This window comes from Macaca nemestrina, chromosome 1 (assembly GCF_043159975.1).
Source record: "Macaca nemestrina isolate mMacNem1 chromosome 1, mMacNem.hap1, whole genome shotgun sequence".
In the NCBI taxonomy this organism is placed as follows: Eukaryota; Metazoa; Chordata; class Mammalia; order Primates; family Cercopithecidae; genus Macaca; species Macaca nemestrina.
Window position 1 is genome coordinate 66077421 of NC_092125.1, and position 26148 is coordinate 66103568.

The 26148-nt window shown below is 38.9% G+C and overlaps 1 long non-coding RNA gene across 2 annotated transcripts in view; it reads left to right on the plus strand.

Moving 5' to 3' along the window:
- The first annotated feature begins 3112 nt into the window (after positions 1-3112).
- LOC105484881 (uncharacterized) overlaps positions 3113-26148 on the plus strand; it is a 49906-nt gene continuing 26870 nt past the window's right edge. For both annotated transcript variants that reach the window (XR_011613529.1, XR_011613527.1), the window contains exon 1: positions 3113-3469. This is a non-coding gene — a long non-coding RNA (uncharacterized lncRNA). The remainder of the gene's footprint in view (positions 3470-26148) is intronic.

Consider the following 26148-nt stretch of genomic DNA (forward strand, 5'->3'; position numbering starts at 1 on the left):
TTCCATTTATTCTGTTTTACATGTCTTGCAGGTTGCTAACTTACTATAGATTGAGAATCCCAAGTCTGAAATTTGAAATGCTCCAAATTCTGAAACTTTTTGAGCACTGACATGACACTCAAAGGAAATGCTCATTGAGGCATTTTGGATTCCAGATTTCTGGAATGGGGTGCTCAACATATAAATGTAATGCAAGTGTTCCAAAATCCAAAAAGCATCCCAGATAAGGGATACTCATCCTGTATTTTTAGCACATCTTTTGAATTCTGCCTATGTCTCACAAATGACTTGCTTACTTTGTATCTGTAGTTAATACATCTGATGAGTTTCACCTACCTGCTTTTCTTGTCCTCTGTATGAAACTGAATATTCTCACATAATAGAGTAAACACACATTATAGCCAGTATCATAGAGAAAAGTACAGAGGAGTGAGGTTGGGCTGAGGGAGACAAAATAAATAACAAGCAGAAATCCAGTTTTATGTAGTTTTCATACAGATAACCATTTTTCTAGTTGCATTTACTGAGTAGTCTCTTCCTTCCCTGCTGATCTGACATGCTATTTCTGTCGTGTGTCCACATTTCATACATATGTGGGTCTGGCTCTAGGCTCTCTAGCATTGGTCAGTATGGACACCCCAGTGCCTTCGTCATTGCCTTATTTACTGCAGCATTGAATAAGTTCAGATATCTGTAGGGCAAGTTTTCCTCTCCCAAATTGTCTTCAGAAATGCCCTGACCATTCTTGGCTCTTTGTTCTTCCAAATAATAATAACATATAATTTTATAAATGCTTATCAGATTTCTTCCAAAACAACGATACGGATTTTGATCAAAATTGCTCCATAGATTAACCTGTGGAGAACGGAATCTTTCCTTCAGAGAACTTGATATATATCTCCATTGTTTGAGTCTTCATTAAAGTTTGTAATTTTCTCTGTAATGGTTTTAATTCATTTATTGTTAAATGATAAATTCATTTAATTTATTGTTAGATTTATTCCTAGGTAATTTATGTCCTCTAAGACTATGGCAAATACTATCTTCTTTTTAATTATTTTTGCTTCTGGTGTATGAAATTATAATTTATTGTTTATATTAATCTTTTATTGAGCTACCTTATTAAATTCTCTTATTATATTGAAGTATTTAGAGATTCTTTTGGATTTTATATGTAAATGATCATATCATAAGCAAATAGTGATGATTTTATGTTTCCTTCCCAATCCTTCTGCGATTGATTTGTTTTACTTAAGTTAATATACTGGCAAGAACACCTAAGGATAAAAAGGAGTGGTGATCATGCACATTCTCGCCTCATTCCAGATTTTGAAGCACAAACTTCTAATATTTCCACATTTGCTTAATTTTTTAAATGTACTTTTTATTTATTTACCTATCACTTTTAAATTATTATTTTATCTTAGAGACAGGGTCTCGCTATATTGTCTGGGTTGGTCTCGAACTCCTGGCCTCATGTGATCCTCCCACCTTGGCTTCCTAAAGTGCTGGTATTACAGGAATGAGTTGCTGCAATCGGCCTACATGTGCTTCTTGTCATGTTAACTTTATTCTCTTCTATTCCTATTTTACTAAAATATTTTTTCTTTAGTAATAAACTAATGATTTTTTTCAAATGCCTTATCTATACCTATTAAAATTACATATGATTTTTCTCTTTTAATATAGTAGTATGGTGAATTACATTTATAGATTTTCTAACATTAAATCAACTTTGCATACTTGAGTTATACCCAACTTTGTCAGTTTATTATCTTTTTTATACACTGTAGAATTTAATTTGCTAATACAATCTTCTATTTATGATTTTTGCTTCTATAGTCATAAATGAAACAGCCCTATAATTTTTCCTTTTCTTTTCATCATTGTCTGGTTTTGGTATTGGGGTTACAGAGTCCATATAAAATGAGTTGGAGAGTATTTCCCTGTTTTTCTAGTCTCAGGAAAAGTTTTTTATAAGACTAGGGTAATCACTTCCTTTTAAAATTTGTGGGAACTTGCCTGTAAATCATTTGGGCCTAGTATTTAATGTGGGATTATTTAACAATACTGCTTGTATTTTTGTAATCGTTGAATTCTCAGATTTAAAAAAATTTCTTCTTGAGTAAGTTTTGTTATTTTCCTAGGAAACTGGGTATTTATCAAACCTTTCAAATTGTTGTTGATAAAATTCCTATTTGTTTGTTAATCTGTACCTAGAGTGTGTTCCCTTTTTAATTTGTATTGTTACTTGTTTGTGAATAATTTGTCTTAACTTGTTACAGATATTTAAATTACAAAAGTTTTTAAATTACTTACATGTATATATACATATGTTAAATATACTTCTATGTTACTTCCAATGGGTCGGAGGTGATTCTTACGTTGTGAGAACGCCCTTCTCTTGCCCTTGAGCAGGTGGGACTGTTTCTTAGAAGGGAGTGAGCTTGGGCTGATCAACCAGTGCCAGGCACCCAAGATAATACCTTGGTGTGTTTCATAGGCCCCTTGGGATGTCAGCAAAAGCAGAAATGGAATGATGTTCAGAACAGAGCTGTAAAATGCAATGCCTTGTGTCCCCTTCCCCTCCAAGCATCATTCTAGGGCTGCCGTCCCAGTTTTGCCCCCTAAGGGACAAGCTTGTGAGTGAGTGAGAAAGATGTGTTGTGTCAACTAGACTACTACAGAATTCACAGCTTTTCTGTCATTGCTACAGCTATTGAGACCTAGTGACCTGAAGCTAAAAGCAGTGGCTCACACTTATAATCCCAGCACGCTGGGAGGCCAAGATGGCTGGATTACCCGAGGTCAGGAATTCAAAACCAGCCTGGCCAACATGGCAAAATCTCGTCTCTGGTAAAAATTACAAAACTTAGCTGGGTGTGGTGGTACGCGCCTGTAGTTCCAGCTACTTGGGAGGCTGAGGCAGGAGAATCACTTGAACCCAGGAGGCGGAGGTTGCAGTGAGCCGAGGTCACTCCTCTCCACTCCAGCCTGGGTGACAAAGTGAGACTCTGTCTCAAAAAAAAAAAAGACCTGGTGATCTGACATATAAGTGGGGAGAAAAAGCATGTCACAGTATGATGCTATTTTGTTGTGGCAGAGGTAAAAAGTCAGTGTCGGTGGCAATACATGTCTCATATACACACATACTGATTTGTCTCAGTGTTGGAATTGTGGGTAATTTTCACTTTCGTTCTCACTCCAGTATGTAACACTTTTGTTTTTCACAATAAACTGCTACTTTTAGAAACAAAAATACATAAAGCTATTGTACTGTGAAAAGGAAAAGATGTGGCAATTATGCACTGACTGTAGTTCATTTCTTTGGATTTGTCAGGTCCTGGGTTGTCCACAGGAGCTGTCAGGTGACAGTGGAAACAGCTTGGCCAAAGGGCTAATGTGTCAGTGATAAAGGCGACTTGAGTAAAGATTCCTTACACCTTGGGAAGCAGCTCTCTGAGAACAGGTCAGAAATCCATTGTTTGTGGATTTGTGTCTATAATTCTGGTGTTGTCTCTGCTTATTTCCCTCTGTAGTGTCTAGGCTTTCAATTGATCTTCCTGATGGTGAAGCCTAAGTCAACATTGCTCATGAATATGACCGACAGCATTTATGCTTCCATTAAAGCCAGATACCAAAGGGGGTTCAGGTTACCCTGGGGGTGAGGGTGTCGTTGATTCAAGAAAACTCCATAATGAGGGATTTATTCAGGAAAACAAAAACAGAACTACTTTGCGAAATGTCCTTCCCCACTTGGAAATTCTCTTTCTGGTGCTACCTAAAGGTAGGTATAGGAAAATAATTTTTCTCACTAAAGTGTCCAGGAATCTGCCTCAAGGGGCTGGTTCTTCCTGAACCCAATATTGCATCAGTTCATGGTTGTGAAAGGCTGTGAAAGCTGGGGACTTAACAGCCTTTGTCTCCGTGAACCCAAATAGAGAGCTTTAATGGCATACATCTTATGGAAGCCAAAGCAAAGAGGATGGCTATTTTTAACTTGAGGCAGGAAAATGTGACTGGAAAGGAAACATCTGTCCCAAACTATTCTCTTGAGCTTTATATAGAGGTCCCATCTATCATGAAACCATCAAAAATAAAATAAGGTGTTTGGTCCTGGCCTGGCTCTGAAAGAAAAGGGCAAAGCTTCCTTACTTCACATTTCTCCTGCTTCTTGCCTTTTGAGTTGGGCCTATGGCCTGGAAGAGACCACCTCAGAGGCAGTGCATGGGGGGATGGCTCAAGGACAACCTAATTCCTGTGAATTTTGTGGACCCCTCCTAGTTTAACATCTTCAACCAAAATGGCCCCACCCTTTAAGGTTCAGATTTTGCAGAATCCCCAGCCAGGAGTCACCAGAGGTCTAGTACTAGGAGAGTAAGACCTTCTAAGGTCTTGGTGCTAAGGTCTCAATTTGGAAATAAGGTCTTGGGACCTTAGAAGGTCTTACACTCCTAGCACCAGACCTTTGGTGAGTCCTGACTGGGGAGTCTACAAAATTTTCTTGGTGGTTCTGTCTGTTGGTCCTTAAGCAGAGAAGCCATTCTTTCTTCCATGGGCAGCAAGAAAGTTCCTTATTTTTCAAAGACACGCCAGTCTCCTGTGTATCTGGCTGAGGGGACAAAGGGGCAAAGGTGAGCCTGCCAAGTGTCAGAGATGTTTTTGCCTCAGTAGAAGCATTATACATCATTCCTGGGCACACAGAGCAAGGTCAAGTTCACCCATCAGAGCCTCAGGATGAATTAAGTGTTGAAGAAGGTAGGGTTGCAGCAGATGGTGCTCAGGTTGTGCACTGCACAAATCCAGGAGCTCCATATAGACTGGAATCTATGTCTATTCACATACACAGGAGATGGAGAAGAGGAGAAGCAAGACAGTGTGTTGTTGGCTCAGGGGTTCTCAGTCTTTGTCTTGGAGAATTGATCAGAATATTCATGGTGCAGTTCTGTGTTCTTTTTCTCATTTTCTCTTCCTCTTTTTCTTTTTATTTGATTTTTTTTTCTCTTTCCTGTTTTCAGTCAAAGATTGGGCCAGGAGAAGAACACTTTACTTTTTGTTTTCCAAATTGAGTAGAGAGTTGCCAGGAGAAATGACAAGGAAAGAATAAAAGAGCATGCAGGGATCCACTCCCTCCCTCTCCGGGTGCTCTCTCTGCAAAGCACTGTCTGAGCAGCAGGGCTTGGAGGGTGAGAAACAGGGTTGCCAAATTGCATAAGTCTCTAAAAAGATCCATATGTCTGGGCTGCACCAAGCCTCTGAGCTCAGGGAGGGGGCCAATAACATCATCTGCTGGATGGGAGTGCAGTTCCCTTCCTCTGGGGAGGATTAGATGTCAGCTTGAATAGATGCTGTTAGGCTTTTGATGACCCAGATTGGGAATTCGGGGTGCCAGTGTTTGGGGTAGGGAGGAAAGAAGAGGAGCACAGAGCAGAGCAAATAGGAAAGATCAAGTTTGTAAGCTAGAGTCTCTGAAACATTGAGTAAGAAGGGAGTTAGAAACCCTGGGACATTAAGTTTTCTTTGAAATTTTTTCCCATGCCAGGACATTTTTGGGGAGCCACTGTGCAGATGAAAGCCAAACCATTTGCCCACTTCATGGGACGTCTAGACTCTTTATTCCCACAATTAACTGTCTATAGACAAGGGAGAGCTTACTGTCTTCCCCATCACTTCTTTAAGCTCTAAACTGTAGCTTCCTCTAGGGTAGAGGGTAGCAGATGGTGTACAGCTGTGGGACACATCTGGTCTTGCGGGGATCAGAAGAAGACACAGAGGCCAGTTGAAATCCCAGTGGCTACCCTGGAGGCCTGTCTACAAAGATCAGGGTGGTACCCCTGACATCTACCCAGATCCCATCTTGGGCAGACTTCACATTTTTCCTTAGTCCCCCATGCCTCCTCTCTACTCCAGCTTTAACTGGATTACAGGGAGATGATTTTGTGAGAGTGGCCAGGCAGCTGCTTCCCAGATGTGTGCATTCTGCAGAAATGGTCATATCCAAACTGGAGAGCTTTGGGAGGGTTGGTTGGGGACATTAGGGACAGGGCCTCGGAAATTCCTCTGAGGATGTATTAACCTATGGGGAACAAGCCCGGCAACCAGCTAAAGACCCCAGGGTAAAAGATTGGAGCTAGAGAGGGATTGGGAAGGTCTTGGAATGTTCTCAGCTCTCCTTTCCAAAGCTCTGTGTCCAAACATATGACTTTACTACATTTGACAGATGACCTGACTCATTTAGCATGTGTGTGTGTATTTTCTCAACAAATAGAAAATTATCTTCTCTAGGAAGGTCTTGAACCTACCACTTCTCACCTGGAATATCACTGGTATCTACTCTGGTCTCCCTAGCACCATTCTTGAGTTGCTCCTGTCCATTCTTCACACAGCAGGTAGAGAAAAGTACAGTTGGCCCTCCGTTTCTCTGGGTTCTGCATCTGTGGATTCAAAAATATTCCCCCTAATATTGCATCTGTATTGAAGATGTGCATACTTTTTTCTTGTTATTATTCCCAAAACAATACAATATAATATCCATTTACATAGCATTTGTATTACATTAGGTATTATAAGTAATCTAGAGATGATTTAAAGTATCCAGGAGGATATGCATAGGTTATATACAAATACTATGCCATTTTATACCATTTTATATCAGGGACTTGAGCCTTTGCAGATTTTGTTACCCACAGTTGGGGGAGGGAATCTTGGAGCCAATCCCTTGTATTTAAAATTAAAACTGGACCATCTCATTCACCTGCTGAAAACCCTTCAATAACTTCCTTTTCTTTGAAAATAAAATAAAAAACTCTTCTCTTCTCAGCCTCCATAAGACCTAAAGAGGCTGGACTCCAACCTGCTTCTCCCACCTCATCTGGTAGACCCTCCCCCTTGCTCCAGCTCCTAAAACTCCCCAAGCTCTTTTCCAACCTCAAGACTTTACTCAAGCTGTTCCTTTGTCAAATTGCTTCTCTGCCCTGCTCACTTTCTGCAAAGTGGCTCCCCTTCCTCTTCTGGTCTTCCCTAACCACCCAATTCAAAATAAGCATCTCACCATTCCCTTTATTCCCTCTCATAGTATTTTATTTTAGAAACTCATCATCGCCCTTATCACATTTTACAGTGACATTGACTTGTTTATTTCTTGTCTTCCCCATTTGATTGTAGGCAACATGAGGGTAGAAATCAGGTGTATTTTGTGCTCTGGTGCAGTGTACGCCAAAAATAGACTTTCAACATTTATTAAATGAATGAATAAAGTGTATCTTTATTTTCTTTTGAGTATTCTCCACTCTATTGCTTCCTAAATACATATTTTACTTCACACATCAGTAAAAAAAAGTTTTAACGTTAGGGACTGACCTAGGATTGTCATATACTATTAGAGTCATTTCATAAAGCAAGGTCTTTTTGCAACCTCAAGATAAGAGGAGCAAAAATGCAGAAAAAGTAAAATCCTTTCCATGAAAGCACAGTTGGTAATATGACACAAGTGGTCTTTGTTTTATGAGGACCTGCAAAGATGTTGGCACAAATAGCGCCTGTCTGCTGATTGACACTTGGAAACCTTAGCCCAAACTTACAGCTTGTACACACTATGACCCCACCTGGCCCTGGTAGAGTTCTTAGTAGAGTTCTTCGTGACTCTGAATGTCTGTGTGGCCCTGGACAAATCATTTTCCTTCTGTGGGGCTCAGTCCTGACCTATCAGGATGCTAGGGTTCTAAGAAGAAAGTGAGGTGATGGCTGAGGCCCCGCTCAGCTCTAAATATACCCACAAACTGTAATATAAAAGGGAGGCAGAGCTGTGCTTTCTACTGAGGGGACTACGGGTGACCCATGTCTGAGCCATGCACTGCTGCTGGTTGCAGGGAGTAGGGTGGTCATTTCTTTGTGTGAGGGGCAGCCAAGGGAGAGAGGGGAAGCAGCCAGAGTGGGTGGCCAGTTCCTGTCTCTGACCCTCGGGGCAGCGCCTGCAGCTCCTGCCAGGCTCCCACACCTCGGCTAAGAATAGCTCAGCTCTTTCCTGCTGGCCTGCAGTCCTCCGGAGCCCAGAGGAAAGAGAACTGGACTGCCTAACCTCAGGCTAGGCTGTCCCTTCCGGCGATTCTCTCCTCCGCTCTGGGGACAAAGGGCTGCCAGGGATTTCAGCTCTAGCCTCTGACGTTCCCATCTAATAATAGTGCTGTGGGATACAGGGCAGGGTGGTATTCAGGCCACCTTCTAAGGGTTGGCAAGATGGAGGCCTTCAAACTGAAATCAAATGGTTCCTAGTGCTAAGAGTTGGAGAATGGGTGCCTAGGGAAGAGAAAGTCATCAGGGACTTCAAGGTAAGCTGAGGTCAGAGGAGGGAGCATCAGACTGAGGCTCAGAGCGAAAAGGAGCTTCTGGTTCTGAGTAGGACCAAGGTGGGTCTGGGCACCTGCGTGGACACCCAGCTCACAGCTGGCTCTGAAGCAGGCGGCCTGAAGACGACACTAGGGGAAACGCCCTAATGACAGATGGTTCACTGGTCCAGAAAGCAAATCTGCATCAGGGACTGGCCCCGTTCTGACTCCTGAGGTGACATCAGGACCACTACTTAGCCCCAGTGACTAAGGTGACCATATAATTATCACCCAAACAGGGGCACATTTGACCATGAACAAAGGCTGTTTGTTAACAATCACACCAGGATGGCGTGCACAAGTGGGGATTGTCCGGGGAAAGCCAGGACTTCTTGCTCTAGCCACTATACATTGCTGAGTGTCTGTGTTCCTCTCTCCATAGATTTCTCAATAAGAACACATGAGATGCAATCAATTAAAAAAGCACTTTAGAAATTGTGGCACCACAGAAATACAGGGATTATAACCAAGCTTCCCTGCATTTCACATGTCCTGTCCTTTCTGCATAAATCATGTGGAAGGAAGTTAATTATAGCCGCAGAGAAGCTGTGCTCCAGGGCTAGGAAAGAAAGGAGAACCTTTCTCAGGAAGTCCCGTTGCTGGGCTGGGCTGGGGGCTGCCTGGACGGAGAGATAAGCTGCACCGATGGGTCGGGAGCAGCAGCCTTGGTGGTTTTCTGCTGCCGAAGTCCTGGCCTGCAGGAAACCCCAGGGAGGAACCCTGCATCCTCTTTTATAGCAGAATAATCTTAGTACCCAGTTAACTGCCCACAATCTATACAACTCACTTGAAAAAACAGGCCTAATGTATATTAATTAAGGAGTTTGTTAGGGGCAGATACTCTGTTATGTGTCAGATTCTGGGTTAATTTCTGCAGATTTAACAACAAACAGGACAACAGTCCTGTCTTTTAAGGAACTCACAGTTGAGCAAGTGGAGGCAGAGGGCTAAATGATTTGTGAAGTGATGGAATAATGCTGTTTTGGTGGCAATACCTGTTCCAGAGCCTCTTTTTCAGATTATTGGAGACTTTCACAACCGCCCTTTAAACAGATGATAACTGTCTGTAAAGGAACACATTTGCTAATGCAGTGAAATTTACTGAGAGGCACGATGGAATATTGTGAGGAATATAGGTTTTGGAGTCAGTCAGACCTGAATTTGAATTTTAGCTCTTCTAACTCACAAATTGTGTACTCTTCATCAAGTTTCTTTTTTCTGTTCTCTCTGAATGTGATCAGCAAGTTTCTTAACCCTTCGGAGTTGCCTACTCTGTAAAAGGTAGATAGTAATAGCACCCGCTTCATAAAGCAGTACTTCTACATTTTAACTTATGAACAAATCACCTGGGAATCTTGCAGAAATGCAGATTCTGACTTAGCAGGTCTGGCCTAGGGCCTGGGGTTCTGCATTTTTAACAAGCTCCCAGGTGGTGCTGCTGCTTCTGATCTGAGGACCACACTTTGAGCAGCAGGGTCGTAGGATGTTGAAAGATCAACTAAGTGCTGAGCACACATCTAGCAAATAAGTTTAGTGCTCAATAAATGTACCCATTACTACTCAAATGTAATGTGAAACATGGTCATTTATCTTCATTCAAATATCTCCCCACATTATCATAAGTCAAAAGAAAATGTCTTAAGTCAGGGAAGCACTCCCTACCACATCTCTAAGGGTACCATATGAGGCCAGTTCTTTTCATCGTCCATGACATTAGGAAGAAGAGAGGAATAGAAGATTCAGAATGTATTTCTCATAGCATATAGTTCAGCGGTAATTTTACGGCCCCCAAATCCTCCTGATGTGAGGAGTGGTGGGAACTCTTGTTGAACTGTGGCATCTCTCCTGCTGAATGTGGATGCTGTGAAGGTAACACTTTCAGGCCCAATGTGAACAGCAAATACCAACGGTGAAGTGCAGATATCCAACACATGACTAAAGGCCACATATTTTTGTAAGCTTTGGTGGTTTTAAGATATGGCCCCAAATTTGTTGATGCCTTTATTATTGAGAGGCAGGCTCTAGGTCCCCCGCCCCTTAAATCTGAGCTAGTGTGTGACTGCTTCAACTGAGTAACACAGCAATGCTGCTGTGTGACTTCTGAGACCAGAGCAGAAAGTGCCCTGCAGCTTCCCCTTGTTTCCTTTGGAATGCTTGCTCTCCTGACACACTCCCTGTCTTGGATCCCAGCTGCCGCATGCCACAGGAGAGGCCCTGCCTAGGCGCTCTGGTTGACAGCTTCAGCTGAGCCCAGCCTTTCAGTAATCCCAGCGCAGGCACCGGGCATGTAAACGAAGGAGCTGCCAGATGCTTCCACCTCCCAGTTGTTCAAGTTACCCCCAACCATTCCAGCTTTCCCAGCTGAGGCCCCAGGCATGGTGGAGCAGGGACAAGCCCTTCCTGCTGTGCTCTGACCCACACACTTTATGAAGAGAATAAAATGCTTGTTGTTCTATGCCAGTAAGTTCTGGCATAGAGCAAGTAATTTGTTCCTCAGCAACAAATAATTCAAACATAAACATTATTTTTTTATTTAGTTTAAAAAATAAATATGGTACTTAAGCAGAATACGTATGAAAAAAAATTTTTAAATGTCATATTTAAAAATTAAACTTTATATAAAATTAGCTGAGCATGGTGGCACATGCCTGTAATCACAGCTACTAGGAAGCTGAGGCAGGAGAATTGCTTGAACCCGGAAGGTGGGAGTTGCAGGGAGCTGAGATGGCACCACTCCACTCCAGCCTGGGCGACAAGAGTGAAACTCCATCTCAAAAAATAAATAAATTTAAAAAAATAAAAATTAACCTTAACATTTATCTTGATAAATATATCTTATTTACATATATTAAATATTATGCATATTATTACATATTATTTATTTGTTACACAGTTATTAGTCCATTAGGTTTTTAAAAGTAAATATCAACAGCTGGGCCTAGTGGCTCCTGTCTGTAAATTTCAGCAACTTGGGAGGCCAAAGCAGGAGGATTGCTTGAGGCCAGGAGTTCAAGACCAGCCTGGGCAACATAGCGAGACCCTGTCTCTACAAAAATAAAATTAGCTGAGATTTTGAGGTTACGTTGAGCTATGATCAGACTACTGCACTTCAGCCTGAGTGACAGAGCAAGACACTATCTCAAAAAGAAAAAGTAAGCATCAAATCTCTAACAAATTAAATTTAAATTCCACGATTAAGTATTACATCATTAGCAGAGGGAGATTACATAGTGGGAAAAAAATCAGGCTTTGGAATCAGACAGAACTGGGTTTGAATTCTAACTTTAAAACTTACTCAGTTGTGTGATCTCAAGTGGTTTATCTTTCTATATCTCAGTACTCTAATCTATTAGTTTATTAATATCTACTGCATAGGGGCTGTGGAAGATATTGAATAGAAGTAATTGTACCACATAAGTAATAATAATTATTGTTGTTATTATTTCCAGAAAGATCTCTCAAGGAAAATGTGCAGTGATAATTACAAGGTAGTTACAAGGGCAATAAGTGGTAAGTGTAAGATGGGAACCTAAACAACCTGTTGTGAGGCAGACGGAGAGGTTTCTGAGGAAGCCGCCCCTAATTGAGTCTCAAAATGAGTAAGAATAACTAGGTTAGATATTCTCAGACTTTGGAATTTTTTAAATTTCCAAAAAATGTTGGGGACAAATCTAGGGAAAAATACTTTTAAAAAATCAATTTTCTAGGATGGGTGCAGTGGCTCACACCTGTAATCCCAGCACTGGGAGGCCAAGGCAGTAGAATTTCTTGAGGCCAGGAGCTCAAGACCAGCCTGGGCAATATAGTGAGACACTCTCTCTGTCTCTTAGAAAAGTAAAAAGAAAGAAATTTTCTAAAATTTTATGTAAATTCAAAGAGCCAATAATAGCCAAGCCAATCTTGAAGAGAACAATGCTTATATTTATATTTTTATAAATCAAGATCTATCATAGAGGTAGTAACTAAGGTAGTGTGGTTTTGGAATGAGGATAGACAAACTGATGAATGGAACAGAACAGAGTCAGAAACACGCTTATCTGTGTTTGGTCACATGATTTATGTCAAAGGTGACAACTCAGAGATGATGACAATACAGAAGAGCAATAGACAGGTGTGCAGAGAAGAAGAAAAGAGTATCACAGAACCCAAGGGATGAAGGAACTTCAAGAAGAAAGGAGAGATCAACAGTGTCAAATACAGTAGGTGTCTATGAAGCTGAAAAATTACCTTGAATTTGACTTGCAATGCGATGTTAACACCTTAAAATGGGCCCTTCCAGTCAAGTGGACAGGAGTCAGATTATAGTGTTTTGCAGAGTGAGTAGAAGTGATGGGTTAGACATAGGAAGCCTGGGCTGTTCCTCCAAGAACCTGGGTGAGAAGGGAAGCAAAAAAGTCACAAGTGTATAAGCAACAGGTGTTGCTTATTTATTTGTTAAGGCTAGCGGAGACTTAAAATATGTTTCTAAGCTGAGAAGATGAAAGTTGAGAGGAAAAAGAAAATACATGTCATTGAAGATGTATTATATTGCTAGTCTAGAGGAAATTCAGTGTATTCCAGGAGAGAGAGGAAGATTAAGCGTCAAGAACAACAGGTGGATAAACTGAATTTTATGTATCTTTGAATGTCTCCAGAAACTATTATAATAATAGCATTTCAGTTAAAATAGCCTCAATGCTTGGACATTCTCAGTTATGTCTCAAAGGTGTTTTAGCTGCTTAAAAAATGTATTTTGAAATACTTTGGGCATAAAAAAGGCTATAAAGAGCAATGTAAAGTACTTATGAATCCTCCATTCACCTTAAGAAATGCAACATTACCAAAAGAAGTGAAGAATCCTTTGGCTCTCATTTCTGATCATGACTTCTCCCCTCCCCAATATCTTCAAAGGGAATCCTCATCCAGAGTTTGCTGTTTATTGTTCCCGAGCATTTCTTTATACAAAACGTATATTTGCACTTATCTCTAAGGGATATATACATTGTCTTACACTTTTGTATATTTTAAATAAATGACATCATACTGTATATTCTGCAACTTGGTTTTATTCCTCAATGTGTTTGTGAAATTGATTTTTGCTGACACATGTAACTCCAGTTTATTCATTTTTACTGATGCGTGGCATTCCATTATGTGGATATAACATAATTTATTTATTTCTCACCTATTGATATTTCCGGTATTTTTCAATTACAAACACTGACATAATGAACATTCTTGTACATGTTACCACATACACATATGCAAGAAATTATTTATGGTATATACATACCTAGAGGTAAGATTGCTGAGTTGTTGACAAGTGAATATGCTCAGTTTCAGTAAAGCTAAATTCACAAATTGTTCTTTGGTGTGGTTGTTGCTATTGATCAGGTCTGGAAAAGTCTCAGCAGTTATCTCTGCAAATATTTCCTTTGTCCCATATCCTCCATCCTTTCATTCTGGAGCTCTAATTGAATACTGATCAGAACTCCTCAATATGTCCTCTATATCTCTTAACTTCTCTTTCATATTTTCTACCTCTTTGAATATCTGAGCTGCATTTTAGCAATTTTTTCATTTCAATTTTTTGTTTTTGAGTCAGAGTCTTATTCTGTCCCCCGGGCTGGAGTACAGTGGCACAATCTCGGCTCACTGCAATGTCTGCCTACCGGGTTCAAGTGATTCTCATGCCTCAGCCTCCCTAGTAGCTGGGTTTACTTGCACCACCATGCCTGGCTAATTTTTGTACTTTTAGTAGAGACAGATTTTGTCACATTGGCCAGGCTGGTCTCAAACTCCTGCCCTCATGTGATCCACCCACCTCAGCCTCCCGAAGTGCTGGGATTACAGGCATGAGCCACTGTGCCTGGCCTTTATTTTTGTTTTAATGTTTTATCACTTCTTCACCTTTTGGTTAAGAGCAAGTGTATTATCTATTTTATCATTTACTCATTCAACTAATTATTTCTTCAGTTGTACTTTATTTTAAATCATATATTTTAATTCTAATCCTTGATTTTTTATGTTACAAAATACATTACACGGGTACAGGATTCCAAAATTGGATTGCTTCAAGAGATGTTTATATTTTTAGGGTACAGATTATTTATCAGATATATATTGTAATATCTTCTCTCAGTCTGTCATATGTCCTTTTTAAACATGATTTCTTCTGCTCTATAGAAGTTTTCAACTTTAATGTAGTCTAATTCATCAGTCTCTTCCTTTATGATTTGTGCCTTTGGTATCTGGTGTAAGTTTTTTCCTACATTGTAATCTTAAAAATATGATCTTAGAATTTTATCCAAAAATCTTGAGTTTTTACATTTTGTCTTTAATTCTATTGGAATTAATATTGATTTTGTAATGATGTTGGTATCCAGTATTACTACTTTACATGAGGCTCATTGGTCCAGCATTAATTAGTGACAGGCATACCTCAGAGATATTGCAGATTTAGTTCCAGACCACTGCAGTAAAGCACATAGCTCAATAAATCAAGTCGCACTTTTTTTTTTGGTTTCCCAGTGCATATAAAAGTTATGTTTACCCTATACTATAGTCTATTAAATGTGAAATAGCATAACGTCTATAAAAACAATCTACATACCTTATTTTAAAAATACTTTATTGCTAAAAAATGCTAATGATCATCTGAGCCTTCAGTGAGTAGTAATCTTTTTGCTGGTGGAGAGTCTTGCCTTGATATTGATGGCTGCTGACTTATCAGGGCAGTGGTTGCTGAAGGTTGAGGTGGCTGTGGCAATTTCTCAAAATAAGACAACAATGAAGTTCACTGCATTGATTTAATCTTGCTTTCAGGAAAGATTTCTCTGGAGCATAAGATGCTGTTTGACAACATTTTACCCACAGTAGAACTTCTTTCAAAATTAGGGTTAATACTCAAACCCTGCCACTGCTCTGTCCGCTAAGTTTATGTAATATTCTAAATCCTTTGCTGTATTTCAACAGTGTTCAGAGCATGTTCACAAGCAGTAGATTCCATCTCAAGGAATCACTCTCGTTGCTCATTCACAAGAAGCAACTCAACTCCTCGTCTGTTAAAGTTTGATCATGAGATCACAGAAATTCAGTCCCATCTTCAGTCTTCACTTTTAATCCTAGTTCTCTTGTTATTTCCATCACATGTGCAGTTACTTCCTCCACTAAAGTCTTGAACCCTTCAAAGTTATCCATGAGGATTAGAATCAACTTCTTCCAAACTCCTAGTAACGTTGATATTTTGACCTCCTCCCATGAATCACGAATGTCCTTAATGGCATCTAGAATGGTGAATCCTTTCCAGAAGGTTTTCGATTCACTTTGCTGAGATCCATCGGGGGACTCACTATTTATGACAGCTATAGGGTTATAAAATGTATTTCTTAAATAATGACTTGAAAGTCAAAATTACTGCTCGATTCACAGGCGGCAGAATAGGTGTTATCTTAACAGGCATGAAAACATTCATCTCCTTGTACATCTCCATCAGAGGTCTTGGGTGACTAGGTACATTGTCAATAAGCAGTAATATTTCGAAAGTAATCTTTTTTCCAGAATGGTAGGTCTCAACAGTGGGCTTAAAATATTCAGTAAAGCATCATGTAAATAGATCTGCTGTCATATCTGGGCTTTGTTTTTCCATTTACAGAGTACAGGCAGAGCAGATTTACCGTAATTCTTAAGGGCCCTAGGATTTTCAAAAATAGTAAAGAAGCATTGACTTCAGCTTAAAATCATCAGCTGCATTAGCCCCTAACAAGAGTCAGCCTATCCTTTGAAGCTCTGACGTCAGACATTGACTTCTACTTAGCTATAAAAACCCTAGATGGCATTTTCTTTCAATGCATAGCTGTTTCATCTACATTGAAAATATGTTGTTTAGTGTGGCCACCTTCATCAGTGATCTCGCCTAGATCTTCTGGATAACTTGCTTCAGCTTCTACATCAGTACTTGTCGCTTCACCTTGTATATATGTTATGGAGATGGCTTCTTTCCTTAAACCTCACTAACCAGCCTCTGCTGGCTTCCAGCTTTTCTTCTGCCACTTCCTCACCTTTCTCAGCCTTCACAGGATTGAAGAAAGTTATAGCCTTGTTCTGGACTAGGGTTTGGCTTCAGGGAATGTTGTGGCTGGTTTGATCTTCTATTCAAACCACTAAAACTTTATATCAGCAATAAGGCTGTTTCACTTTTCATTGGCATAACAATTTTATTTCCTTCAAGAACTTTTCCTTTGCATTTACAACTTGGCTGTTTCATGCAAAAGGCCTAGCTTTTGGCCTTTCTCAGCTTTCAACATTCCTTCCTCTCTAAGCTTAATTATTTCTAGCTTTTGATTTAATATGAGACATGTGTGACTCTTCCTTTGTACTTAAACACGTAGAGGCCATTATAGGGTAATTAATTGGCCTAATTTCAATATTGTCATATCTCAGGAAATAGGGAGGCTTGGGGAGAGGGAGAGAGAAGGGAGAATGGCCAGTCTGTGGAGCAGTCAGAGAACACACAAGATGTATCCATTAAGTTCTCTGTCTTTTATGGGCACAGTTGATGACATGCTCCAAAAACGACATTAGTAACGTCAAATATGACTTATCACAGATCACTACAACAGATATAATAATAATGAAACAGGTTGAAATATTGCAAGAATTTTCAAAATGTGACACAGAGGCAAAGAGTGAGCACAGGCTGCTCAACAATGGTGCCAATGAACTTGCTGGATGCAGGGTTGCCACAAACTTTTAAATTGTAAAAAACTCAGTATCAATATGGAGAGACACAATAAAGTGAGGGGTGCCTATCAGAGTCAGTCTTTTCTTTATCAATCTTAAATGTCATTCCTATCTTAGATAAATGTTCCATGTATGTATATTTCTGGATGCTCTAGTCTATTCCATTCATTTATATTTCTATCCTGTGTCAATACCTCACTATCTCAATGACCATAGCTTCGAAATAAATCTTGATATATAGATGGTAGGGGCAATCCCCTCCACTTCATCCTTTTTCTTCAAAAATATCTGGACTATCATTGAACTTTCACTTTTTCATATAAATTTTAGAATGAACTTACCCGGAAAAACCATGCTGGCTTTAAAAAATTATAATTATGGCAAATAAAAAGATTAAATTGGAGATGCAGGAGAGTTCATGATATTAAGTCTATCTGTACATGAACATCATAAAGCTAATTGTTAAGTCTTTTTTTTTTTGAAATGAAGTCTTGCTCTGTTGCCCTGGCTGGAGTGCAGTGGTGCCGTCCTGGCTCCCTGAAACCTCCACCTCCCCGGTTCAAGCTTTTCTCCTGCCTCAGCCTTCCCAAACAGGCGTGGGCCACCATGCCCAGCTAATTTTTGTATTTTTAGTAGACATGAGGTTTCACCATGTTGGCCAGGCTGGTCTCAAACTCCTGACCTCAGGTGACCCACCTGCCTTGGCCTCCCAAAGTGCTGGGATTACAGGCATGAACCACCGCGCTTGGCCTGTTTAAGTCTTTTTTAATGTCTCAAAACATTTTATCATTTTCTACCCCAAATAAATGCAGTTTTGCTGTTAGATTCATTCCTGGGTAACTACTGCTTGCCATTACCAATGGTATCTAAAAAATTTGTTGTGCCGTATAGGAAGAAACCAATTTTTGTACATTCATACAATCAGTAACTTGGAACTTGAATTTATTTTAAACATACAAAATCAAATCAACAGTGAATATGACAGTTTTGTCTTTTCTTTTACATTTATTTATTTCTTTTTGTTTTCTTGCTGCACTGGCCAGAACAGAAAGCATGATGTTAAATAGAAGCAATGAATCTGGACATCTTTGGTCTGTTCCTGATTTTAAACGAAATGTTTCCGACATTTCACCAGGAAGAATCATTTCCTTTAAGTTTAGACCAATGGTTCTCAAACTTCTGTGTGTATCAGAATTTCCTTGAGCAGTGAATCACAACAATCACAGATTGCTGGATCCCAGCCCCATGATTCCTGATTCAGTAGGTCTCAGGTAGAATCAGAGAATTTTCATTTCTAACAAATTTCCAGGTGCTACTGATACTGCTGGCCCAGGGACCACATTTTGAGACTCACTGGATTAGACATAAATTTTGTTGGAGACTGACTGCTGTTTTCAATTCTCTTACCTATTCTTCCCTTCCCCCTTGGTAACAGAACCCTGATTTTTAGTTGAGAACATTGCAGCCCAGGGAAAAGACTACAATTCCCAGACTTACTTATTGTTAAGTGTGGCCATGTAACTAAGTTTGGGCCAAGAAAATTAAAGCCAAGTTTTGTGTGAGATGTCTGGGAAGACTCCTTAAAAGAGAGATGTTCAGGTTATATATTGCTATGAAGGAAACTGCATAACCTCAGAGGCTCAAAACAAACATTTAACTTTGCTCACAGTTTCACAGATCAGGAATTCAGAAAGGGTCTGGCTGGATGGTTTATCTCTGATCCACATGGTGTCAACTGAGATAGCTACGGCTGGGGCGTCCACTTCCAGGATGACTTCTTCACTCTTACGTCTGGCACCTCTGTGCTCCTTGATCTCTTTTCACGTGACTTCTCTTCCTCCAGGGCCTTTCTATGGAGCTTGGGCTTTTCCCACAGCATGGTGGTCTCAGAATAGTCAGCTTGAGCCTGGTTGCTAGGAGGAAGGAAGCAGGAGCCATGAGTCCAGTTAAGGGATACGCCTGGAATTGGCACAGTGTCATTTCTGCACACTTTATTGGTCAAGGCAGAAAATCTTTCATTATTCATGGGAGTAGAGAAATAACTCTATTCTTTGGTGGGAGAATGGAAAGGTCACATTGCAGAAGAACATTCAGGATGAGAGATATTGCTGTGGCCATATTTGGAAAATAGGAACTGCCACAGGAGGGATGGGAAGCAGATGTATGATGGCTGTCTTGGACCATGAAATTGAAGCCAAACATTGTGATGGCCAACTAGAGAGAAGCCTAGGTCCCTGATGATGCCATAGAATCACTATACCATCACTGTTGTTAGCCTTTGAATGCCACATGCACGAGAAAGAAATGATTTTTTTTTCTCTTGATGTTTGAAGGAGATTTCTGTTATGTGCAGATGATTGTAATTCTAATTAATACAATACTCTTTTTAACATGAACCAGTGTTAACCTTTGTTAAATTTTTTCTAGAATCTATAGCGGTAATCATAGTTTTTTCTTTAATTGGTTAGTATAGAAAATGATGGTAGTACATTTTTTCAATTTTGTGTATGTGTGAGAGAGAGGGGAGAGAGAAAGATTTAATACATTGCTGGCTTTGATTTTCTAGGCTTTTTTTTTTTTTTTTTTTTTTTTTTTTTTGAGACAGAATCTGGCTCTGTCACCCAAGCTGGAGTGCAGTGGCACCATCTCAGCTCACTGCAACCTCCACCTCCGGTGTTCAAGGTATTCTCCTGCCTCAGCCTCCTGAGAAGCTGGGACTACAGGTGTGCACCACTATCCCTGGCTAATTTTTGCATTTTTAGTAGAAACAGGGTCTCACCTCGTTGGCCAGACTGGTCTCGAACTCCTGGCCTCAGGTGATCCACCCACCTTGGCCTCCCAGAGTGCTGGGATTACAGACGTGAGCCACTACACCTGGCCGATTTTCTAGTATTTTGTCTTGAATTCTGTATCTCTGCTTATTAATGGGTTGATATGTGATTTTTCTTTCTTACTGTCCTAGTATGCTTTTGCTTCAAAGTTCTATTAGCCTGGTAAAATAAGTGGTTAGTATTTCTTCTTTGTCTATTATCTGGAGGTATTTATATATATTGGAATTACTTGTTTCTTGACTGTTTTACAGAACTCACCACTAAAATGTCTGAGTCTTAGGTGAGAATGTATCTGTGTGGGTAAATTTTTATCCTTATTCAACTTATTTAATAATTATAGCAATATGCAGATTTTCTATTTATTTTTTAGTCAGTTTGATGTGCAATATTTTCTCTTTGACTGAAGTTTTCAAACTTTAACATATGTAATTGTTCAATAGTCTCGATATTTAAAACTATCTTCTATGTCTATAATTATGAGTGATTTTAAAATTCCAATATTCATTATTTTCCTTCTTTCTTTTTTAAAAAAATTAAAGGAAGGAGACCACCTCTCTTAATGCCTCATACCTCAGAAAAAGAAAGAGGAAGTAAAAGTTAAAGAAAGGCAAAAATGAGATCAACAGTCAGACAGCCCGGTGCTGCACCCCAGGCCTGGTCTGGTAGTTAAAAAATCAACCCCTGACGTAACTGCTTGTATTATCTATAGATTCCAGGTATTGTGAAAGCATTGTGAAAGCATGAGAAAGCATTGTGAAACTTTCTGTTCTGTTCTGTCTTGATTACCAATGCATGCAGCCCCAGCCACGTACCCCATGCTTGCTCAATAGCTCACGACCCTTTCACATGGACCCCCTTAGAGCTGTAAGGGGCAGGCATTTCTCTCTCAGGAAGCTTGGTTTTTGGGATGCAAGTCTGCCAAAGGTCCCGGCCGAATAAAGTCACTTCCTTCTTCAACCCGGTGTCTGAGGAGTTTTGTCCAAGGCTCGTCCTGCTACAAAATCAATCTAGTTACAAAGTGTCAGTCTTTAAAATCTCAAAACAGCAACTTTTGACTTTGTTCTCTGTGTGTATTCTGTTGTTCTTTTTGCAATTTCTTAAGACATTTAACGTATTCATTTCCATTCTTTTTTATTTTCTAATATAAATATTTAAGTCTGCAAAATCACCACTAATATCACCTTTTCTGTGTTACACATAATTGGATATGTAGTATTTTCCTATCATTTAAGCTTATGTTTTTTCCGATTTCCACCTTGATTTATTCTTCAGTACATGGATTTTTTAGAAGCATTTTTAAATTTTCAAAAATCTTGGGTTTGTTATCTTTTTAAAAAAAACCACTTAGTTCCATTTTGGTCAGAATAGATAGTATCTATGATATGACAACTTTCCTACTTACAGAGACTTGTTTAATGACCTAATAATACATGTTCATAAGTGTTGCTTTACTTGAGCAGGTGTACATTTGCCAATTGGTAGATTCAGAGTACTATATATGGCTACTGGAATAAATGTTGATAATATCATTTAAATCTACTGGTAGTTGATTGCTTAATCTATTAATTTAATATTGTTGTGGTGATTGCATTAAAATATTTCACTAAGTATGGAGATTTTTGATGTTTTCTTTTCATAGCTCTGTCAATTTTTGCTTTACATGTTTGAAACTATATTATTAGGTATAGAATAGGATAGAATTAAAACAATATTTAATTATCTTAATCTTCAGTAAGCTTTTTGCATTAGTCTTTCTTGTTTGATATTAATATAAATACATGAGTTTTTTTCTATTAATATTTGCCTGAATTACTAACTTGCCTCTTACTTTTGACATTTCTGCATCTTGTGTCTTTACATTTAAGATGTGTCTTTTGTAAACAGTATAAAGCTGACTTTTTGTTTTAATCATCTCTGTCCTTCAATTGGTAAGTTTTTAGTCTACTTGCAATTATTATAATTATTTATTCATTTAGATTTATTTCTACCATTGTATTTCATGTTTCCTATTTGTCCTACTTTTAAACACTCTTCTTTCTTTATTTTTGTTTTTTTAGATAGGTCATTTTTCTTAATTCAATTTTTTTCCTCTTACCGTAATTTGGAAGTTCAGTGTTCTATTTCAATTATTTGAGAGGTTAGACTTAAACTTTTAGCAGTATATTAATCTTAACAAAGCCCAAAATTAATACCTCCATTTTTTTTCAAACATTCAAGGATTTTCCCTTTTGTCTTACATGATATTGTATTCTGTTAATTGAGATCTATTTTCATTCGTTTTTCATCAGCAAATATATATTGAGTGCATACTATATGCCAACACTGTCATGGTGGCACACAATACATCAGTAAACAAAATCTTCTAAAATAAGAATTCTTAACCCCCACCCTTATGAGGTCAGCCTATAGTTAAGAGTTCTAGGGGTACTTTTTTTTGTCCCTACCCCACCACACCCCGGAAGTCCAGATGCAAAAAGAAAACTTTTCTTGTGATTTATCTTTATATAAACTGACAGAAATAAAAGTGGAAATAAACAATTAAATTGCACATACACACACATTTGTAAAATATATATACATATATGTGTATGTGTGCATATCCATGTGTGCATATAAACAGACACAGATTTTATAAAAATATATCCCTATGTAGTTTAAAGACTCCTATTTTTCACAGAGCTGATTATTAAAAACAAAAGGGAAAAAAAGCAGAAAAAGAAAAAAAAGCATACCTTCTAATTACCCCTGTCTGCATCAACCACATTCCTCTCTTTTTACAAACATTTTTGGCATTTACCTCCATATTTCTTTTAAAAACATGCTTACATTACCACTTCCTGATATTTTATTTCAGTCGTTACAAGTAAATTCCCGAGGTTGGCAGACCAGGTTTAGCTGTTTTGCTTTACCTCCTCCATTATACCATTCACTCTCCTGCCCCACAAAGTTAATTCCAGAAATGACAATAGATAGTTCATTTTGCACAGTTATATCCTAATACTGATGTGGACCATCTTTATTTTGCATTTACTATTTTAAATTATACAAACTCTATTTAAAGGTGAATAAAGTAACTTAAATATTTTCTGCCTTTTCTGAACTACTTTTTATTTTCCCTGCTAATAAACATAGTCTTGAGTTTTTACTTGGTGTGGGTTTTGTTCATCTATATAGCTGAGTGCTTGATAAGTCTTTTGTCTCTGGAAACACATATCTGGCCATTCGGGGTGTTAAAAGAAAAACTTTAGACAAATTCAATTTAGCAGAATTAATTAATTAATTAATTAATTAATTTAATATGAGACGGAGTCTCACTCTGTCACCCAGGCTAGAGTGTAGTGACGTGATCTCGGCTCACTGCAACCTCCACCTCCGGGGTTCAAGCTATTCTCCTGCCTCAGCCTCCTGAGTAGCTGGGATTACAGGTGTGTGCCACTACACCCGGCAATTTTTTTTTTTTTTTTTTTTGTATTTTTAGTAGAGACGGGGTCTCACCATGTTGGTCAGGCTGGTCTCGAACTCCTGACCTTGTGATCCATCCGCTTCTGTATCCCAATGTTCTGGGATTACAGGCGTGAGCCACTGCACCAGGCCAGCAGAGTTTATTTAAGCAAGAGTGATTCATGAGTCAGGCAGTAACTAGAATCAATAGAGGTAGCACAGAGAGCAAAGTGGAGCTCTCTGAAAGTGGAGCTCTTTATAGACAGGAGGAAGTGACACACAGAGATAGCTTGCTTGGATACAGCACTGCATTTGCCTTATTTGAACATGGTCTGATTAGCTGGCAGCCTGTGACTATTAATTGTTGCAAGAATATTCTTAAGGTGGGTTGCCATTTGTGTACATGCTGAGGTTGCAGTTTGCTATGTAAGAATTCAGAATACGGAGGCAGCTTAGGCCAAATTTAATTGAATTTAATAGGGGAAAATATCTTGAACTATTTTGTTGTCTGGGTATTGAAACTTTCTGAACTAGCCCTCTGGCTTTCTTTTCTTTTCAATAATATTTTCCATCTTGTGTTTTACTTTAACCTGGGTGATTTTCAACTCTTTTATTACATTTTGTTTTCTGAATGTTGTTTCTTTTCTTTTTTGTGTTTTGTTTTTGGCATTCTGGGTTGTTTTTGGTAATATCTTTTCTTCTCTCATCCCTTTGAGAAAAGAAAATATGTTAGTATCTTTCCACATCTCTGTGAGAATATTAATGATAGTTCTTCTAAAAAATGTTTTTTTCTTCCTGCATAGTCTCCATTTTTTCTAAGTTGCTTTACCACACTGTTTACATGGTTTTTGTTTGTTTGATTTGGTTTAGATGCATCATGATAGAGGCTTTCTTTGATATGTAATGGCCCTTGAGTGTCTGTTCATATTTACTGGCTATGGGAGCACCAGTGACCTGATTGGAAGCTCTGAGAGTGAGGGTTTGGGTTGCGGCTGAGACATATCTTTGGGGAACTCCTTGGCATCAGTAGCTTTGGATCTTCCTCTTGTGTTTGTCAGAGGCTCCAGGAAGTCTTCCATTCTCCTGTCTGGGATGTTTAGTGCTAGCTGCATACGTCCTGGGAACTAGTGAGAGAACAGGCTAAGGATCTCAGCATTCAATTGATGCTCGTTTTCAGAATTATGCACCTGTCCTAAGCAGGGCCTGATGTCTGAAAGTCTCGTGATTGTCTTACATCCTTCAGTGACTAAATCTCTGGTCACTTTTCTGCATTTGGGAAGGGACAGTTACCTATGGTATAGGAGGAGGAACAAGTAGGAGGGAGGTGGAAATGTGGAGATTAACTGCTTCTTAAAATGACTTGCAATCAATTATTCCATTTTTAACTTTACCTTCATTTCCTAGAGGTTCCTCCTGCCAGTTCTAAGCTTTTGGGAGATTTTAAAATTAAAAGTCTGGTTTTTTTTGTTTTGTTTTGTTTTGTTTTTAATTTCCCCAGTATAGGATTAGGATTCACCCTTGTTGAGTTCTTCTAAGTCAGTTGCTGCTCTTTGATATGTTTTTAAGCTTCCAGTATTTTACCATTACTGATTTTCTCCTGCACCTCTTTATTCCTGTGAATTAAAAATTTTCTTTGCTCCCATTTTAATGGGGTTTCAGAAAGGGATAACAGTAAATGATAAAATAATCCTTGTATGCATCCAGAAGTAGCATGCATTTTTTCTGATTCTCCTTCGGTGAGTAAGCATGGTTCTTCAGGAAGTGTGGCCCTGTGGTTCCACCAATAGTGTTCTCCGGAGGTCTTGGTTCAGGTCCCACAGAAAAAAGGCCTTATTTCTTTTCCTCTTTATTATGGTTTAAATCAAAACTTCTATTTGACCAACTGAAAAAATTCCTCTGGACAGCTTGGCATGGAGCACGGATTTATAAATCTGATTTCTTATTCCTTTAGGGATTTCTTTTACATTTTGAGAGCTCAGCTTTGTATTTAAAAGGATGGATGTCTCTCAGGACTGGCAATGGTTACTTAGGCAGATAATGTTATACTGATCCATTCATTTTACAAGCAGTATTTAATCCTATGTGTACCCTGTGCTTGAAGGTATAGAGGGATATGTCCCTATTGTACATATGTCCAAGAGGACTAGCTAATTGAACAGAATAAAGCAGATTTGAGCAGTGTCCCTAGTTGAGCACAAGAGGGTCTGCCAACACAAGATTTTGGAGAACCACAAAGTAACATATAAGGAAGGGCACGCCTACAGGTTATAGTCAAAGGAGGCTTGGAAACACGGCAGGAATTGGATCATTGGAAGGAGACATTTTAATTTGACACACACACAAAATGGAGAGTTAATATTTCCTGAACCTGAAGCTGTTATGATCAAATAGTGTTTCACCAGAGAATTCTGAGAGCTTTATATATTGACCATGGAGACAAGGAGGGACAGGGACGACCAGAGATAGAGAAACCAGCTAGGAACAACTGTAATAGTCCATGGACCAACTGTGGCTTTCACATTCATTTTTTTTTTTCTTTTTGGAGAAAGGTAATTTGTAAAGGTCTCAACTATTTCAAATGTGTGCGTTGTTTTTTTAAAATTTGATTTAGGATTCAAACTTTACTTCAGTATCAGAGGACTCTTTGAAGTTCTCTTAGACACATTATCTAGAGTCATTTGCTTGCCAAATATTTCTAAGTAGCAACAAAAAAATTAAATTCTTTGTAGTTAAAAGGCCTTTCTAGATGTGAAAAAGAACATTTGCTCCTA